Source organism: Wolffia australiana, chromosome 16, assembly GCF_029677425.1.
Source record: "Wolffia australiana isolate 7733 chromosome 16, ASM2967742v1".
NCBI lineage: Eukaryota > Viridiplantae > Streptophyta > Magnoliopsida > Alismatales > Araceae > Wolffia > Wolffia australiana.
In genome coordinates this window covers 3431147-3439932 of record NC_135850.1, presented here as the reverse complement: position 1 = coordinate 3439932, position 8786 = coordinate 3431147, and the positions used below count along the sequence as shown (strand labels likewise).

General features: G+C 37.7%; 1 long non-coding RNA gene across 2 annotated transcripts; it reads left to right on the top strand.

Moving 5' to 3' along the window:
- Nucleotides 1-564: 564 nt before the first annotated feature.
- On the top strand, nt 565-3510 carry LOC144713744 (uncharacterized). Of its 2 annotated transcripts, XR_013584138.1 has the most exons (3): nt 565-857; nt 2051-2108; nt 2955-3510. It is a non-coding gene; the product is annotated as an uncharacterized LOC144713744 (long non-coding RNA). The 2 variants fall into 2 exon arrangements; XR_013584137.1 differs by lacking the exon at nt 2955-3510 and having other exon boundaries at nt 1773-2108.
- Nucleotides 3511-8786: the final 5276 nt, after the last annotated feature.

Sequence of the window (8786 nt, the reverse complement as noted above, 5' to 3'; positions counted from 1 at the left end):
ACATTTCATCATATTTTTGGGATTTTCATGCATAGAACATTAGTTTTTCAAGCATGTTATCATGATTCTAGGTTAAAATAATAAACTTCTTGAATTTCAAGTTAAATAATAACTTTAATCAATATTTAGGTCAATTTACACATTTAAATGATTTAAAATGATGATTGGAACAATTTAAATGATTGTAATTGACCTAGTTCTATAAATAAAAAGAAGCTAAAAATTAATTTTTTTTGTAAATGAATAATTAGTTTTTATCATGCATTTAGAAATGATTTTTACAATTTACTGCATGTGTTCTTTTAATAAAAAATATAAATAAATCTTTTTTTATTAAAACCGGCCCTTAGTGGGCCGGTTTGAGTACTAATTTCTTCTTTTAACACCCGCAGAACGCACGGAATAACGCACCGCACGCAGCGGGGCGTTGGCGAATCAGAATGCCCATTAGCGCCTTTGGTGCGCGATACGCACGCACGTGATTTTGTGCGTGTCGCGCACGAGTGAAAGATACGCGAAGGCTTTAAGAGCCAATCGCATCGCATTTTACGCTCAGCGTACAACGCAAAAATGATGAAAATGCCAACGGAATCGGAAGAGCTGTTCTTCCGATTCCGCGGCGATAAAAGGCCAGAAAACGAATTTTCTGACTCGTTCTTGATTTTTAAAGCTCAAGGAAGGATCCCCTAGCCTCCTTGAAGTCTCAAGGATCACCCAAGAAGAGTTTGAAGCTCGATTCGTGGACGAAATTCGCAGATCCGTCGCCGCAAATTTCCGGAATTTCAAGCCAAAATCGGAGGAAAATATTCGGCGTTCGTTGCTCGAAGCTCGCCTGGATCGATTCTCTGCTCTTTCTGGTACCTCTAGGTTTATCCGTGTTTGATTTTTGCACCTTACTTCATACTTAGTTTTCTGAAATTTGCATTTTCCTTCACGTTCGCCGTTCTTTTTTTATTTCCGATTTTAGTCGTTTAATTTCATAGATTTGAGTTCGTTTTTTAAATCATTGCCTTAGTTGATTATAAAATTCCGATCTCGAACCTATCTGTCCATTGAATCGCAAACGAAAAAAGAAAAAAAAAGTCGTGAATAGAATTCACGACATCGTTCTCCTTGAATAAGCAAATCGTGACTTGTGTTCACGATTTGCTATTTGAGGATATATACACAATTTCAAATGAATAAAGATAAAATAAAAATATAATAAAAATGCTCTTAAAATAGCATAAGATTTGGTTTACTGATTCTTTAGAAATAGTCAAACGCCCTTTGAAAAATAAAACAAATTAAAGAAATAAAGAAAAAAAAACATAGAGTTACATCCATTTAGAAATCGATTTCAAAGTAAAAAGAACAAAAATATATATATAATTCAAAATCAATAAATATTTGAAATCAACTATAAAGATAAACTTAAGTGATTTTATATCTTTGTTATTTAATAACAGAGAATCATTAAAATTACTTAAGTTCAAATGGATAAAATGTTTGTTAAAATTTAACAAGTATTAGCATTTAAATAAGAAAACAAAACATCATTTCACTTAGGTTTAAAATTGAAAACCCTAATCAGAAAGAAAACTGAATATTTCCTATCGCCTCCCTAGGGTTCGACCCCTTACTCAATTCATTAAGGGATATATAAATTTAATCATTAAGCTCAAAAAAAACCCCTAAATAACGACGTTTATTTCTTTAATTTATATCGTCCGTTCATTCTTATTCTCTTACCCATGCCATCACACTATTTGATATTCTATTCTAATTGGGAGGCGAAGAATGTCAAGATTTTATCTTATAGTTGGAGGAAACTTAGTGGAGAATTTTAAAACAAACTAGCCGCTCCCCGAAAGAGAGTGATCTTGATATGAGAGGCAAGAGGTCCACCACTTGAAGAATGCAGTAAGAGAAGTACATCTTTCTATTTCATTTCATTCTCTCTACCCAAAACCAAAAGGGATGGCACCCATATTCCTGACAAGGTGAAATCCAAATTGTCGAGGAGAGTTTCGTTTGAGCATGTTATTGATAATTCTAACACTTCATGCAGATGAATGAGGATTGATGGATGAAGAAGTCATCTAAAGAAATAATGGTACATTGCTAAGGTACTAACAATGATTTAAGTGGGGGGGTATGATAACTTGAAAATTAACATGATTAATTAATTAATTTTACATTATATTTATGTAATTTAATGACTATATTTGCATGTTATCATAAAAAAATGAAGATAAATCACTTAAACTTTGATTTTACTATTATTTCTGATTTTTTATCATTTTTTACATAGAATTTAACCCCATTTCAGTGAAGAAATATTTTTCACAGGGCCTTAAATACTTGGCTAAAGGTTGGTAAGGGCTTTCCTAATTGTTCTGGAATTTTGCCATATTTTTATATAATTGTTTGACCATTATATAGCCAAGAAATGATTTTTATATATTTAAATAATACATATTTAATTTATTTGGCATTTTATAATATATTTATATATTTATCAAGGGGCATCCACGTCATTCCCCCAAATTTTGGGCGAATAAATGGATGTATTATATTTAAACAAGAATAGAGAGAGAAAATGAGCAGTATTGGCTCATTATGGCATTGCAAATCGCGATGCCATAACGAGCCAATCATTAGCTCATATATGGCACCCAAGGCGACAAAAGGAAAGATAAAAAAATTTTTATCTTAGTCGTTAGTGCGTACATTTAATGTACGCGCTAACCGACACGTGAAACAGCGTGCATTTGGCGTCGATTTGACGCGTGCGTTAAATGCATGCGATAACCGACGCACATAAGTCTAAAAAAGTCAATCATTGCGCCATGATTTTAATCATCAAGCCGCAATGGGTTAGCCGCGTGCATTTAATGCACACGGCAACCGACACACGTGGGTAGAAAAAAAATCAACAACTGCGGCTAACTTTGTTCTTTTCTGTTTTTTAGAAAAATTAAATATAAGAAGGACAACGTGGCTTGTTTCTGTCCATTCAAAAGGGATTCAAACGCCCAATGGTTGTGCGCCGACGATGAGGACAATCACGTGTCAGAACATGATCCGAGAAGGCGGAAAACGAGAAAAATCATGCGGAACCAATCAGAAAGTGCCATTTCCAAGCTTCTTGGAGGAGAGATAAATTAATCCAACGGTGGAGATTAAGCGCCAGTAAAATGACGATATCTTGAGATCTAACTGTCCGATTGAGCTGAAATTTTGAGGGCATGTTTGTCTTTTCTCGCTCTACAATCCAGACAGTTGGATCTTTAAATGGAGGTCTGGAAATGGGTGAAAATCACTTTTTGAAGCTCTCTCCAAGGATTTGGCCAGGATGGACACGAGTTGCTTTGGAAGTCGACAGTTCTAGATTCTGCACTCAAATCTCTAAGTTTCTGATTTTTATTTCAATCTTCTTCTTGAAAAATTCTAAAATGCCAAGGCATGGGCGAAATGTACATGCCCTCGAAGTGGTTTTGAATGAAACTAGCACTGCATTTTGATTCTGATTCAAGTGCTGGTTTTGATTTTTAATTCTACATCAATTTTGAACATTTCTGCATCATTAGATTTTTAATTTAGGGTCGGATTTCATCTTTTCCCCAAATTCCTCACTTTCTCTCTCTAGGTTAATTTGTCTAGTTTCTCTCTCTAGATTTCAATTTTTATAATTAGTAAATTTAATTTAATATATAGAAAAACCTAAAAACAAAATTTGATTTGAAAATTCATTCATCTTGAAGTCCAATTTAAAAATCCCTTTCTTGATTATTAAATTCCCAATTTTAATTCAAAAAAATTGTCTTAAAATTTTATAATAATTGGGAAATTAATAATCCAAATTAATCTGATCTTATAATTTAAATAATTCTATCTTTTGATTTTTTACCGAAATATTTAAAATCAAAATTAAGTTTTTTCTTACTTGATTTTGATTAATTAAAAACATTATTAAGTATAATTAAGGTTTATTAACTGCAAAATTAATTCATCTTTGAATTAATTAATTAAAATTGGATAAAAAATATTACTTGTTGCCTCCCTGTGGTTCGACCCTTTGCTTGCTCTATATTCTATATTTAGTGATTAAGGGTATTTATAAATTTTATGGTATAAGTCTAAACATCAAATCAATGACATATTTACACCAATATCATAGATGTACCTTGTAGAGTGTTACATGCCCACCAATATTTCATTTTGTCCTTGAAACCCTCCTCCCTCAATCAAGATCTCTCCATTTTGAAGCATATATATCATCCATGACCGTCTAATTGAGGTGTGGTCGGACAAGGGCATGGGAGTGAGCATACATCTGCAATGGGGAATCGCTCCAACAAGTCCAATGAGCATAAAAATCTATCCAATTGGGAGCATGCATCATAATGCATTGTGCTCCACCATGTGTAGATGCAATCTTAAGGTCCCATTTCTTGTAGTCCAGCATTTGAGATAAATACCCAAAAATTCTCCAAACCAAGGTCTTGGGCGCCACATCCGTTATGTCAGTCCCATGTTCATAGTGTAACGTTGAAGTTGACTCCAAACAGCAATGGACGCCGTGAGAATCCATATAGCTCATCCTAGAATGATGCTCTTAGACTGTTGGAGATGGGACCGTACATAGCCACCCAATCATAACCATCACTGCACTGTTGTAGCATCACCCCAGCCACAAATATCCCCCTCCACTCACCCTTTTTAGAAAAAACCATCTCGTTCCATGCAACTAAATGACCTCAAATTTTCCAACCACATTCCTTGCCGTAATTCCATCCAAAAAGTCTCACCCCTCCGTGGTCCACTCCCTTGCCTCTCATCCTTCCATCATGGTCTCTTTCTCGGGTACCACCTCTGTGCCCCATTGGCGCAAGTACCGCCCCAAGTCCATGCACATTCCAAGAGATGCATTTCATTCTTGGTGTTATTGTCCCCCAGCCTGTCTCAATTTATTTTGTAGCTCTACATTTACAGCCAACTCACAAGCTTTTTGAGACAATATCGAGACACGCTTCCCCACCTACTCCATGTGGTTTCTTTCCTGCTCTATCTCCTTTCCCGTTAACGTGTCTACAGCATACATGGTTGCCGTCCTTTTTGTTATTGGCCTATGGCTCTAGTCTACTTCTCCATTTCCAACTACCATATGCACTTTTTTGTCTTCCCTCTTTGTTGTCTCTATTTCCACAAGCCTAAGCTTCCATTCCTTCCCACCTTGATCCATGCCCTTCCCCTTGCATCATTTGATAAAAGTCTTTTCCTCTTGGTATCTTACATCTTACAAACCATGACTTTGTAGCATCTTACATCTAATAGGGTGAGCCTCATTATCCTTTGTGGTGCCCCTAGTCACTATCCCATATTGATTCTATTGCTTCTTGGATATGGTTGTGTCAGAATACTCTTGGTTAATGGATCTCGCTTTGTGCTTTGTATCCTTTCTACGTAAGACCTTAACATTTGTCTGGTCCCATTTGCTGTCACCCATGGCTGGACATGCTTGTCATGTAAATTTTTATGTGGCGAGAATGATACCAATGTTGTCTGCCCCCTATTTTTCCATGTATTTTGACTCCTAGTCTCACCATCAATGGCATCTGTTTCTGCCTCGCCTATGTCTATGGGTAGGTTTCCTTGTTTTGAGCTGATATGTACTTTTTCTTTTTCTCTTCTAGTGGTGGAACCTTGACCCCCTGACTCTTTGGCTTGGTCAACCTCAAATTTTAATACAGTCTTCGATCGTAGCATTGTTAAAGACAATAAATTGATCCATGTATCTTGTTTTTTTTGCCTCACCACATTTCCAGACTTTGTTTGATCTCCAGACTGTGCATCTGATCTACCCACAGCCCTTGGCGCTGTTGGGGGAAATCTCTCCTTCAAGTTGATTTTAAAATATTGAGTTAAGCCTTAGAACAAAGTCTACCTTGGCATCTGATGTTCCTTTGTGGCCTCCACCACCACTAGAACCTCGTTGGGATAATCAGATTCTAACCCTATTAAAATGATACCGCATAGCCAACCAAATGTCTGAACAATGGTTTAGATTTTTTGCCATGTTCAAAAAAATGTCAAAGCAACTGAATGCCAAGGCAATGTTGTCGCCACTACACCGCTACTTCTCCATTCATTCTGTATCCAGCCACACATTGCAATATATGTAGCCATGGAGGCTGCTTGAATGAACAAAGCTCTCGTGTCGAGCTTCTATACTTCTACCCTCCATGTTTCTAGGAAATGCTTACATAAATCTTCTTGGACCTCCTCAAATCCAGGACTACCTTTGGCCACTTCCTCTATTAGGCATGCCCCAAGGAGTATACTCCATGGAACTTCTCCCCCTACGACATCAGGGTTTCCCTTCATTCCGTGAACGATCCCTACTCTTGTCATTCCCACTTGCATGTTCTGACTTCCTTTTCTTCTTCCTCCTCGTTGGGGACAAGTAAACGGTCAATGCCCCACTCCTAAACATATTCAGCAAATTAGTGGCTCTCTACAATTCCAGGCATAGTGCCCTCCCAAAGACATCTTAAGCATCTTTGATCCCCATTGATGGATAGTCTGATCTTGTCTCTCAAAGTGCAGTGTGCCACCTTGGATCATCAAGTTTCTAAAATTACCCAACTGCCCACATCATCATCAATTTCCTGATGATGTGTTCCATTGCCCCTTCTTTGAACCTCTCATGTGTCTCATTTGATACAATGGATTGCAAGTGCACTACATCTTTACCATACTATATTGGTATTCCCTTAGGACTACAACAAATGCCCACATGTCACTCCAAAGCTCCTAGTGCCTATCGAGTGGGTGTCGTGGCTTGTAGCTCCCGATATCAGCAAGGTACTTTAAAGCTGAAAGCCACTCGGGCCTCCATTAGGAACCCTAAATGATTGTCATGTGCCCTCCACTTATTGCTGGTGTGATTTCTTCTCTACATTACCTGTTTCTTGAGGGATGCGTTGTGATAACGCCCCTGGTATGTCTATACTGTGGAGCCCGAGCCACTCCTCCAAACCTGCCAAGTATTATTGGCTTTGTTTTTTGCCCTTCGCCGACAACTAGATTCGCTCGCCATCGTCGTTCCCCCCTTCCCCCATGGTATCAATTACAATGGACTAAGAAAAGTGTACCTAGTCTTGACGAACACTCACCCTACAATACCCCTCTCTAATTGATCTCCACCCTTCCTCGTTGTTGTATGTTGCCCTTCTTGACCGCTGCTCTCCAACTCCACTTGTCAAGCACTATCTTTCAGCAACCTAGGACATGTCATCTACCGCCCTTCCACCATCAAGCCTGAAAGTCCTCTCTCTACGATGCTGACCAGGCAGAAAGTGTGCCTTTTCCTGGGGATTGTCTCCGTCAGTCTATGGCTCTACCCTCAAGCCCCGCCAATGAGTGCACCTCTTGAGCTCCACTATCAAGCTCAGCCGTCGAAACTCCACCTAGGGATTTTCCAGCAAACTAGGGCATTGTCTGTAGGCTGCCCACTCCACTATAGGGCCGAAGATGAACCGTTTCCTTGCTCCTCGGGCAAGCTCCTTCACTATTCTAGGGTTGTAATAACTTGCAAGTCATAATATAAAATTAATGAATATTACACAAATATATGTGTTATATTATCCATATTTTCATGTTATCATAATTAAATGGACATAAATAGCTTGCGCTATAGTTTCATGATTTGTTTTAAATTTCTTAGTATTTTTACATGACATCTTGACCTTAGTGCGCTCAATATGTTTTTTTTTTGTAGGGCATAAAGCACTTGGCTATAGGCTGTTAAGGCACTTAATAATATTTTTTGGAATTTTTCCATATTTTTTATAACTTTCTGACCATTATTTAGACAAGAAATATTTTTTTAGAGTTACTAGAATATATTTCACGATTTATTTGGCATTAACAATGTATTTTAGTAAATATAAATGGTTTTTCCATTGCATTCCACACCCAAAAAATGGGGCAAATGAATGCATGTGCCAATTATTTGCCATAGGATAAATATGGCATCGCGATTCGCGTTGCCAATTATCCAATAATTGTTCTCGTTATAGCGCTACACGGGTGGCTCGAGGAGATCTTAATTTGTGCCATTTTCGCGCAATAAATGCACGCAGCAACTTGTAAGCGTGTGCATTTATTATATTCAAAGTAATTTTTTTGTTAAAAATGAGGCACACTGACATGGATCGGGCGACGTGGCACACTCCAAGCCATGCTAAAGGTATCTTCACTCTTTCTCTTTTAACGAGAATTCATTCGTTGTTTTCAGTGCGCAGCTACATAGCGGCACATGATTTGATGGCGGAGAAAAGAAGGAAACCGCCCTAGAAAATCAGAAATTGAAATTTTCACCTGGCTGGCCCTGTGTGGAGGAGAGATAAAAATAATCCAAGGGCTGAGATTAATCAATAGTAAAATGGCGATATCTTGAGATCTAACAGTCTGACTGTGCCCAAATTTTGAGGGTAGGTTTGTCTGTTCACCCTCTACAATCCACACAGTTGGATTATAAATGGAGGTCGGGAGAAAGGGGAAAACCACTGACAAAGCTCTCCCTCAACTAGTTTTTCCAGGAAGGACACAAATCTGCTTCTGAAGTCAACAGTTCTTGATTCAAGAATCAAAATTCTAAGTTTCTTCTTCACTATTTGAACACCTTCTTAAATGATTTCAAAACACCAAGACATGGGCAAAATGTATATGTCCTTTGAGGTGAATTGATTTGCGATTAGCATTGCATTTTGGTTTTGATTCAATATCTGAGTTCAAAT